Source organism: Canis lupus, chromosome 12 (genome assembly GCF_011100685.1).
Source record: "Canis lupus familiaris isolate Mischka breed German Shepherd chromosome 12, alternate assembly UU_Cfam_GSD_1.0, whole genome shotgun sequence".
Taxonomy (NCBI): Eukaryota; Metazoa; Chordata; class Mammalia; order Carnivora; family Canidae; genus Canis; species Canis lupus.
Window position 1 is genome coordinate 35117393 of NC_049233.1, and position 12537 is coordinate 35129929.

Here is a 12537-nt window from a genome sequence, read left to right on the forward strand (position 1 = left end):
GTTGGGAATGCGACATCAGGAGACAGATTTGGGGCCACATTTTCATGTCCACAAATGACCGTTAGTGCCCAGGGAGTACTGATTTGGAGTTACAAATAAATTTTGGGAGTAGGAAAATTTGCAAATATGGAATCTGCAAGTAATGAGGATCACAATATATGTATGCTCACACATACACACACCTACTCATATATACAAATGGAAAGTTTCTGGAAGGACTAGAGGAAACTGCGTGATGGAAGTGATAGAGAATAGGACTGTAAGGCAGAAGTGAGACAAGGTGCACCTTTTATTGTAAGTCTCTCTGTCCTGTGTGACCTTTTTTCTTTTTCTTTTTCTTTTTTTTTACTGTGTACATAATATATACCTTCTTCTCTGTCCTCTCTCATTGTCCCCTACCATCACCACCATCTTTATTCTTCAATAAGCCATGTGCATTTTCTGAGGAGCTCTAGGGATGAGATTTTATTTGAGCTAAACTTATCAGAGTGAATATCCACTGAATCAGACTCTTGGTAAAGTTGGCCAATATAATTTTGCAAATGAAGAGTGTTTTACAGTGTGAAGTATGACACTCAGAACATGAGTTCTCGGGTAATTTGTGTTACAGAATATTACCCTATCTCCCAGCACTCTGAGAAGGCCTAGACTTCAGAGTACTTTAAGTCTTCCAAATACTCTTGCACAAAATTCTTAGCACAGTATGTCAGAATGAGGCTTAATAAGTAGAAAACTACTTAAATAATATTAATGATATAATGACAACTGTCAAGTGGGTATCTGACATGTGTGTGTGGAAGTTTTCTTCAGATAGAATTCCAGGTTTCTGGCCTCCCTTAACTCCCTTGTGGATCAGAGGAGGTGATGAATTCCCAGGTTTGGTCCCCCTGGCTTCATGTTGGGCTCAGAGTTCCCAAGTACCCCTTTCTGTTGGACATCTAGAACTCAAGAGCATCCATTTCTGGTTTGTCCCCAGCTTGACGCTTGTTTCTTGGGTTACTTTGAAGTCTTGTCATCCATAACTTGTAACTTTAGAAAAGAGGGGAAGTTTTAATTTTGTCTGTTTCCTTACTTGCATATGTCATACTTTTGCCATCTATGAAAAGCCTAAATAAAAAGTAACCTTCCTCAAAGTCTTCCTTCTTAATTAATCTAGAGATTTCCCTTCTGACAGGCACTTCCTGTGATGTAGTATAGTCTTGGTTAAAAGCAAGCTGAAGCTAAGCTGGCAGTGGGTTAAAAAAAAAGAAAAAGGATGTATAAGGCATGCTCATATCTAATTATAGCTGGAATTCATTGGTATTAACGGCTTCCCATGGACTGTCACCCTGTGCCCATTGTTAGTTTGTAATCTAAAATAATTCAAACTTCTGTATAATTGGATTTCTGCCAGAAGTATTCCATCCATCACTGTATCTCGTCTCAAACATTGAGAATATTGTCTTTTAAATATGTTTGTATGCATATACACATATATAATCAAAATGTGTGAAAACACTTCTTCACTTGAAAAAAATAACAGGCTTGTAAAGAATAACTTTAGCAACAAATGATGAGTTTATTTTAAGAATAAACTTCATAAATGTATGGACCTCTAAAAATAAAAATAGTAAGATTTCTCAAACGTTTATTTTCCTTACCAAATATGATAGTTATCCACAGTGGAACAGATTGTAGTTATTGCCAATCCTACAAAACCACAAGGGTTTTAGGAAGAAGCATATGGATATCTATTGGTCTTCATGGTTTACAGTTGCATCTGTATACAGCAGCCTTCAGTGAAACCGAAAGGGACCTTTTTGGATCAGAAGTGGTGTATAGTGAGTTTGCTTGACTGGTCAAGGCTTTCTTGAATTATTGAGGATGACTTCTGGCTAGTAACTAGTTGGCATCAAGTTCTCTGTGATTACTTTAGTGTCATTTGTTCCATGACTACGTTGGAAAGTAGTTCTGCTACCCATGGGCAAGTGCACAATCTAAGTGCATTGTCCTAATTATAAATCACCATCCAGCCATGTCTGTGAACCCTGAGATATGAGTCACCATTACATTGTGCACAATAATCACATTTGAGGGAGTTCTTTTTGCATACTAGCCTTTGTAAAACTCTTTAATGAGTTAGAATTCCCAGATGCATGTAACTGTCCAATTATCTTCCTCTAGACAAAGCCAGTTGCAAAACAAAATCATCAGAAGGTGCCTTGATAAATATAAGCACAGAAAAAATTAGATTCTGGTCAAGTATTGTAGATCGGAGTCCATTGCACATTTCCATTTTTATTCTATATAAGGAATGTCAATAGGTTGCCTCTCATTAACTCTCCTTTCTGAGGTCACCATTGTCTAGGCCAGGGGCTACCATGCTGTGGCCCAGACGCCATATTTATCCTGCTACCTGGTTTCATAAATAAAGTTTTATTGAAACACCATCATGCACATTCATTTATGTATTGTCCATCACTGGTTTCATACTACATTGTTAGATTTAATCATATGGCCCACAAAATTGGGAATGTTTACTATCTAGCATAGGCTAAAAAACACTATTTTCTACACTGTGTCCTTGCCATACTGGCAGATGACTTAGGGAGACATGGAGTGAAAACATAAACATGGTGAGTCAATTGTCAGTAGAGTTAAAATTGAAAGGATGCAATTAGTTGGAGTTCAGGTCATGGCCAGTGAGAGAGAGTGTAAGGTGAAGTTCAGTGGGAGCAGATGCCATGTGTTAAGTGAGGAACCTAGTCAGGAGATCAGAGGGATCAGAACAGAGTCAGAGAAAAGCATAAATGCCCTAAAATGAGAGAGAGAAAAACCATATAGTCCTCAGACAGAGATTAGCTTGTTCTTCAAGCCCCCAGGGTTCCTGACAGTTGTCCAATCCACAGGTCTATGCACATAAACCTCCCATTGTTCATATAAGGCAAGGAGCTCTTCTTGCAATTAAAAGAAAGGGACTAAAAGGAACTATTATGTGTTTAGCCATGATGGGGCAAATTTAATTCTTTATGGGAATTTCTAAGTCCCTCTGGATATAATTCTCTTTTTAGATCTCAGTATTGACGATAAGCACTAATAAAATAACTTGGGTAGAAAAGTCACTTGATACAGTGGACAAGGGCCATGTTGATAGAAAACTTAAATGCAATGTCGACCTCAGTTTGAAAATATCCCTCTTTTATTTCATTTGTTCAGTCATTCAGTAAATATTGAAGACCTACTAAATACAAAGAACTTTTACAAGAGCACATGATAGGTAAGAACATGTACAAAAGCCAGACCTACTCCTGGGGAACATAAGCAATCTTGTAAAAAGTTGAGCCAAATACACCAACAATTACCAGACAAAGAAACCAGCAGTAATTAAATTTAGTAAATATTTATAACAGACTAATTGTATACTAAGCATAGTGCCAGGAACTGTGGATACCAATATGGATAAAGCTGAGACTTTGACCTTGGAACAACAGTAGTGCTATTCACAAGGAAAAAGGAGAATTGCTTCCTGCTGCAGAAACCAGGGAAGGCATCATGAGGTCTTGTGCAGTTGGGCACATGAGATATGACTAGAATTATTGGTAGTAGAAATACATATTAATATACTCATAAGGAGAATTATAGGTAAATAACTGGCAGTGTCATAATATAATAAAATACCATCCAATAGTTGAAAGAAGTGAACTGGAGCTACAATGAATCAATATTGATAAATCTGAAACCTAACACTGAGCCAAAAAGAAGGTGCAAAAACATTCTTAATTCTTACACTATGAAACCAACTATATAATATTTTAAAACATGGAAACCAATGCTTCTGTATTGCTCAGACTAGTATACATATGTGGTATAAATATTTTTTAATTGCTTAGAAAAGATAGATAAAAGGATTGCTTTTATTTATTTATTTTAAAAGATTTTATTTATTTATTTGAGAGAGAGACAAAAATAGCGACAGAGAGAGTACAAATGGAGAGGAAAGGGAGAAACGGGTTCCCTGTTGAGCAGGGAGCCCGATACAGGGCTCTCTCCTATGACCCTAAGATCATGACCTGAGCTGAAGGCAGCCGTTTAATCAACTGAGCCACCCAGGCACCTCAAAGGATTGCTTTTAAATCTAAGGAAGGAAGGAGATAACTGAGATTGAGGAGGATATGCTGGGTCTCAAATGTATCTGAATATTTTAATTCTTTTTTTTAAGGCCTACCTCTGAAAGTAATACTGAAAAATGGGTGATGGGTACATGGACATTCATTATATCATTCTCAGAGCTTTTCTGTTTGAAATAGAACAGAAAAAAAGAAAAAAGAAAAGAAAGAAAGAAAAGAAAAGAAAAGCCTAAGTGTGTTTATATGGAGACACATACCAAAGACTGGAAATGTGGATGGTCACACTCAATTTCCCAGGCCAGATGATATGGATTAGGGCCCAGTTTTAGCTCTCAGCTTCTCAGTTTTATTGTGTGCTTAATCCGATTAGTCAACCAAGTGAAATTCACTTTGTGGTAGAGTCAAGGCACTACTTCATGTGGTCAAACTAATAAATGGAGCCTGGAAAAGGTTGTGTTTCAGCAGAGGCTTTGTCTGGGCCACAGGTGTGCAGCTGTGCCTATGTGGATGGCAGCAGAGGGGTTCTGAAAACTGGCAAATAATGTCAGGAATTCTTGGCCGGCACTTCTGTTACAAAGGCTATGGTTCCAAACGTTTTGGGGCCACAGCTCTTTTCAGAATATGAAAAAATTATAAACCATCTCTTTAAACAAACATGCACATGTGTGTGGCCATACATGATTACATACATTTCTAGAAATTCATAGACCATGAGATCTGAAAACCTTAAGGACCTAATGTATAGACTTACCGCCTTAAATAAATATGGTCAAATCCTACAGTGAAGACAACTAATGATGCAGTTTCTCTATTTACAGGACCCTGGAGACAGAACTATAGACTCAGTAAAGAGTTTGTGCCACTCAATAAGACTTCTAGGTGCATTGACTTAGATACCCAGTTAACTGCCATCAACCTCTAGAGCACAAATGACCAAAATATATAGAATCTGCCCTTGCTTTAAATGTTTTTTAATGGTTCTTTAAAGAAGGAAGCTCCTGGACATAAAAATTCTTTAGCTAGTTCTCTCACTTCAAGTGCAATCACTAGGATGGTGTAGTCCAGTTTAAGGATTACATGTGAAAGGAAATTCAGATGACAAGCAAATTCTTGGCATCAAAGTCCGACCACCAATGCAGAATATGACTAAGGAATGAAACTTTTAGTAAAAGGTCAGAGACAACATGAACTTAACACATTTTTATTCACCAGGTGGCAAATAGAAATGAAATCCCAGAAGCTTGGTTCACTGAATAAATATTGCAGTGACTGACATATCCAAATATACTTAATCAGACACTTTCTCATTGCAAGTGTTATGTTTTTTTTTCTGACTGTTCTGCATTATTATTCATTATTTAAATACTTAGTGGCCGTTTTATAATATGAAACTCCATTTTCCATTCTTCTGTAATGACATTTACATCATTATTGATTTGATCAGACTCATAAAATGCTCTTATGTGAGATATAAACTGTTTCTTTTTCTTGTCTTCTTTCTTATAATTTAATCTTATTAGATCATTCATCTAGTAATTGTTAGTAATTGTTGTTCTGATAATTTATCCCAACCATTTTTTCCCTCAGAATTGGCTGACTAGCTAAAGTATATAAAAACAGTGACTCATGCACATCTATTTTGAAATAACCAATATAAATAGGTGCAGTCTGGTTATACCACATTTTAAACAACTGTCCAGCCAAATAAAATGCAAAAGGAAAAAAAAAGTACTGCAAATACCTTAAAATGTGTGTTTCAAGCTGACTTTCAGAACAGGTCTACATTTATATAGCTGTATAAAAAGCAAGGAAAAGAAACCAGAAATTCCAGAATATTTTCAAACTGGCTTAGACATTTTGACACTTTACTATTTTTCTTTGCCAGGGGAGTAAATGAATGGTTTGCCCTCTGGGAGAAAAATGCATTTAAAAGAGAAAATATTTTAAATTCTTAACCGTGATGGAAGGAAAAAAAAAAGCTAGTAGTTTTGGGTGGGGGGATATATGTGTATGGGAGGGCACAGTAAGATGTATTTAGATAGTCTTGTAATTATTCATTTTTCATTCATCACACACTGACAAGATAAGCACTGTTGATATGAAGATGAAAGAAAAGGTCCCTGCCTTTAAGTAGTTCCGGTTTTAAGGGAGAAACCTGAAGAAACAACACAGTATGCTATGAGAATGAAATAAGCAATGACTAACCCTGTGGGGCTCAAGGGAGAGGACAGTCAGGGGAGGTGATGCTTGTTTGGTGGATGAAGGATGTGAAGGGTCAGCCTGTCTGAGGGGACACATAGAAGGAGCAGGAACAGAGGCCAAATGCAGAAGAGAATATTTTGTGAACTGCTTTTGTGAGCGGTAGATTCTACCTGTGTGGAGGTGAGCTAAGAGGTATGATTTCTGTGTTCTTATAGACTTGTTCTCCTACCATTTGTCCAGATAGTTAATGTAACTGCCCCTTCATTATATTGTAATTGCCTGATTACCCTTTAAAGATTATATTTATTTATGAGAGAGACAGAGATTGAGAGAAAGAGAGAGAGCAGGGGAGGAGCACAGGAAGGAGCAGAGGGAGAGAGGCAAGCAGACTCCATGCTGAGTGCAGAACCCACCATGGGGCTCAATCTCAAAACCCTTGAGATTACGACCTGAGCCGAAACCAAGAGTCGGACACACAATCAACTGAACCACCCAGGCACCCCACTCAGTTAACCTTTAAAAACAGTACTTTATTCATTACTGTTCCCTAGTGCCTAGCATAGGGCCAGACACCTGGTAGGTGTGAAATGAATGCTCTTTTATTTGGACAGAATGAAAGAAAGGATGGATGGATAGATGGATGGATGGATGGATGCTCTGTATTTAGAAAGAAATGTACTTGGTTGGTCTATGATTGCTTCAGTGGAAAAAACAACATAGAAGAAAAAAATGCAATACATTGGGTGTGGTAGTATGTAAAAATATTTTTACTAGAAATGCCCTTGGACTTTATTACAAATTAGAAATTATTTCTTCCTATGCCTGGCTCTTCCAAAATTTCACACTCATGCATACACTAGTATACTTGTTAAATTGTTGGACTAAATTGCCCTTTGATTTAGAAGTATATTTTCTCATTGAGATGACAGTTTTTAACTTGAAGAGAAAGCCTTCCAATTAAAATACGCTAATTTTTCAGTATGTACCTGTATTATGTGAAAATAAACTTAGTATACAGGAAAAAACATTAATTCTGTTAAACTCTTTAAAATGGTATTGCATATCAAAGAGTACACCTTTAAACTACCAATGGAGGAAAAATAAAATAGCTCTGGAGACACAAGGAGAGCAAGCAGACAGCTGGAATTTTTGGGAAATGTCTGTGGTATTTGGGTTTATTTTTAAGGGAAAGAAAAATTTTCCATTAAATTTTATAACATAATAACACTTAAAAAACTTATGCTCAATAATAATCTTCATAATGCTGATATAAAACTCATATATGTTTTTCATGAATTATAGTTTTTGGGGTTTTGTTTTTGTTTTTGTTTTTGCTGTTGGAGTGGAAAGGGTAAGAAACAGGTTTTTATAAGCTTCTTCCATCTACTTTAATTACCTCCTCCTCCTGTCTTAGTGCACACACTAACATACCTTTTTTTTTTTTCCATGGGACCTATGTGTAAACCACGGCACACCATATATAAATTAAGAAACACTCCAAATATCACTAGGACATTAAAATTCCTTTTAATTCAAACATAAATATTCTGTAATGTGTAGGCAACTTTAAAAGGACTTGAGATAGGGACACCTGGGTGGCTCAGGGATTTAGCACCTGCCTTCCACCCAATGCTTGATCCTGGGGTCCTGGGATCGAATCCCAAATCAGGCTTCCTCAATGGAGCCTGCTTCTCTGCCTGTGTCTCTGCCTCTCTCTCTGTGTTTCTCATGAATAAATAAGTAAAATCTTTGAAAAAATAAAAGTGCTTGAGACAAAAGCAAAAAAAAGAGGAAAAGGCTTTACAGTCTCGTGTCTTTTTTAGTTAGATGTTTCAGAAGACGAAGAAGTTTTAATTATGTGCTTCCCTAGCAGAGTGGGATATTAACTCCTCTGAATCATTCTCTCCAACTTGGGAGTCCCACTCGCATTTTCACTCTCTTCTTTTTTTCCCTAGCTTATGCCTTTTCCTGTCTCTCATCTCTCTCCTCCCACAAAAAACCCAAAGAGCTTGGTGGTGATTCTGTGAAATTGATCAAAATGCAATTGGGAGTAAATCTCACTTCCTCCTGTTCCCTAACTTGTCCCAAGTGCATTGAGGGACAGGAAGACCTACATATCCTTGGATCCTTTAGGTGTTTTCTGATCACAGTCCACCTCTCCCCTCACCCCAATCACAGGAATTTCTCAGAGACCTTTGGAAAGGAGGAAGGAACATTTATTAATTTTAGAATTGCTGTATTCTGTTTTAACCCTAAAAAAGAGACTCTATACTAGCCAGAAAGAACACTCAATTGTAGTCAGAAGACAAAATTCAGTTAGCTTCACAAATTACTCTGAGTGTGATCTTAATTAAATAAAGAAACCTCCAGATTCCAGTTTCCCCCATCTCTAAAATGAGAATGGTTAGAACTACCTCACTAAGGGTGCCTGGGTGGCTCAGTGATTAAGCATCTGCCTTCAGCTCAGATCATGATCCCAGGGATCCTGGAATTGAATCCCAGTCAGGCTCTCTGCTCAGCGGGAAGTCTGTTCCTCCTCTATCCCTCCCTCCACTTATTCTCTCTCTTTTTCAAATAAATAAAATCCTTAAAAAAAAAAAAAACAAAACTACCTCACTGAAGTATCATGAAAATTATATGAAATAAGTAAAAAGCCATGCACCCAACTGGGGCCGAGCACATCTTTCCTTCCTCTGTGCTGTTGTTCACAGCATCCTGGACTTACTCCCCATTCAGTCAGCACCATTTGCTCACAGATAATTGCAGGTATTTGCAGATTATAAGAATCATAGTAACAATTGCTTACTGTAGTTTATTCCACAGGAGTAGTTTTAATGTATTTTAAAGGAGAGCCATCTCCCTTGGGTTTTTATTACAACAGTTTTCAACTGCCACATTTTCTGACTTTTCCATATCTTGAAGGCTTTGTACTGATGTTTAGTAACCAGCCTGCAGGTTTTTGGAATCAACAGAGCATGCCGTTTCCTGCATATCTTAGATACACTCAATGAGTCTCCCCCTCATGCTTCAATTTTTGCTTTAAGGATCCCCTTTGGTTTGAATACATTTTTTTTATTAGTGTCTAGTAATTTTATCTCCAACTTTAATTGTGAAATTTGTTTCATGGATGTTATTTTCCTTCAATACTAGAGGAGAATATAATGGTTGGTACAAAAAAGCTAAAAACATCTTTTTTGTGTGTATTTTTACTGTACTTTGATGGTTTTTATCAGCTACATTATTTTTTAATTGTGGTCATTATACATAGTTATTGGAATTAGTGCATTAATGTCAATCTCTGAATAACGTATTTGCAAATGTGGCATTTTATTTTGCCAGTGCAAATAGGTACCAAATAACAATTCCCGTTGAGGTGCCTCGATGGCTCAGTTGTTTAAGCATCCTATTTTTGATTTCAGCTCAGTCATAATCTCAGGGTCATGGGATTGAGCTTGGTGTCAGGCTCCATGCTCAGTGCAAAGTAGGCTTATTCCTCTCTGTCTGCTCCTCCCCTCGCTCTCTCATACATAAATAAATAAATAAATAAATAAATAAATAAATAAATAAATAAAATCTTAACACAATTCCTGTTGTTAAATGTGGATATAAAAAATTAAATCTCTTGCTAAATATAATTATTTATACAAGTAAAATGATTTTATCTTAATTTTTTTAAAGATTTTATTGTTTATTCCTGGGTGGCTCTCACAGAGACACAGAGAGAGAGGCAGAGACATAGACAGAGGGAGAAGCAGGCTCCTCGCAGGGATCCTGATGTGGGACTCGATCCCAGGACTCCAGGATCATGCCCTGAGCCAAAGGCAAATGCTCAACCGCTGAGCCACCCAGGCATCCCTATCTTAATATTTTTAAGAGAAAACTATTTCTGAATGTTTACTAGAGAAAATGTTCTAGAAAAATTTAAATTATAGATATTACATAATTGACTGTGTTGGAAACTTATACACATCTGGATATCAGATAATTTCACATAAAATTACATACCCTGGCTCAATAAATATTTTAAAGACTCTCATCTGTAAAATAGGAATAATAGCATCTTCTCATTGAGTTACTTTGAAAATTAATAAAAATAGTACATACAGAATTGAGTGTCTAGCAAGGACTTAGTAAATGCTAGATATTATGATTAAGTTCATGCTATAAATACAGCCAAGGATAAAAGATAGGAACATAATAATAAGAATAATCAGGGACATAACAATAGGAACAATTAACCTTTAGATAGGGAAAGACAAAAAGGAAATACACAAATGACTTCCATGTAATGTAAGAATAGGAATAGAAGGAATTTGGGACTCTGAGGGAGGGAATTGGGAGTGTTTGGGGGCTGGGGAGAAGGGGAAATACTGAGTTGTTTGGGATACACTGAATTTAGAGTGATAGAAGGTCAGGTAGTGCAGATGCACTGTTGCTATCTCATGGATTGCACTAGAAATTTTAGGTTGTTGTTTACATATTTTTTTCAAGAGATATTTATTGTGGGCCAGCTGTGTACTAAATGCTGTGCTTCGTTGAAAAACCTAAAATTTCCAGAAGTATGTACATTTGAGTCTGTTTTGTGAGGGAAATATGGGAATGAATAATGATGTGATAGGCATGAAGAGTTGATCAATGATTACAAATAGGAGAGGAGAGAAAAGCAGGAAATCTCTAAGGAACCAGCACAAGAGGCTGATGGCATATCAAGAGAGTACTGAACTAGGGGAGAAGAGAGCTTCAAAAAAAATTATGGATTTTGAGAAGAATCACTTTTAAAAGCATTGAATGGGGACCCTGGGTGGCTCAGTGGTTGAGCATCTTCCTTTGGTTCGGGGAGTGAGCCCCGAGTCCTGGGATCTGGTCCCGCCATCAGGTCCCGCGTGGGACCCCTGCATGGAGCCTACTTTCCCTCTGCCTATGTTTCTGCCTCTTTCTCTGTGTCTCTCATGAATAAATAAATAAAATCTTTTTTAACAAAAGGCATTTAATGTGTTTTTTCAAGTTTAGGATTTTATCATAAGTTACAGTGATAGAAAATGAAGATAAAGGTAGATTATTTTTGGCTTATATCTACTACATTTACATATGAAAATGATCATCTGTATCTACTTATCCTAATATGAAATCAATGTTTTCATAGAAATAAAGGTATTGGAATAGTTATTCATTGAAAAATGTTTTGCCTAATCCTGAATATGCATTGCTCAAATGTTTGAAAATGCTTAGTACTAAAATTTTCTGCATAATTGTAGTAAACCAGACATATTTATCATAAATAATGTTAACCTTCTTTTGTTATGTTTAGTAAGAATTTTATTTTTTAAGAAGAAAACCATGGATGTTTTATCTCAGTAGCTGTGTGCAAACAAAAGGGAAGAAATGGGGAAAAGGCCTTCAGAATCAACAGTGATGGACCTATAATGTTTATAATCCAACCCCCTGACACCAAAGGAGACATCAAAAACGGCTAGCTTCAGATCAACAAATATGTACTTATTGCCCATTTTTTAGCAATGTGTTAGGCCCTGCAAACCACAGGCTCACAATCTTCAAGTGTAAGGAGACAATTATATAAGTCTCCATGACACAAAGGAGGGTATGTTGATCACTGCGAGACATTTCTAAAGGACTCTGAAGATTCTAAGGTCAAGGAAGTCATCTGGTTGTGAGAGGTTTGTGGAAAAGGTAGAATTAGAGAGAAATGAGGAGTAGGAATAGAAAGTGATGCCATGTTCCCAACAGCAAGAACAACATGAACAGAGACATTCAGACAGGTTTGGTGCATGATGTTCCTGAGGAATGATAGTCCTGTTGACTAAGAGGAAAAGTAACATGGAAGTGGGGGAGTTATAGATTTGAGTAGAGAGGAAGTCTGAGGGCATACTGTGGGCGTTAATGTGAGGAAATGCTGAGCCATTAGTGCGTTTTGAGTTGGGGAATGATATTACTAGAGCAGCAATTTGAAACACTGGTATGACAGCAGTTCATAGTATGGTCTGCAGCGGAGACAAATGGGAGATGGAGAAATTGGCTGGGAAGCTATTGTCATAGCCCAGCTGTTCATGAAAGTGTCAACCAGGATGAAACAAAAAGGAAAAACTCCATATGTGGGTTTTCCAAAATGCAAATATTCGGGAACATTTCATGTGGAATTCCATAGAGCACATGTCTGGATAGTTGTTTTAATTTTCCACTGTGCCCTCAGATGTTTGGCACATACTGAACT

General features: G+C 37.0%; 1 protein-coding gene across 3 annotated transcripts in view; it reads left to right on the forward strand.

Moving 5' to 3' along the window:
- Nucleotides 1-12537, forward strand: part of KCNQ5 (potassium voltage-gated channel subfamily Q member 5) — a 505347-nt gene that overhangs the window by 18841 nt on the left and 473969 nt on the right. The window lies entirely within an intron of this gene.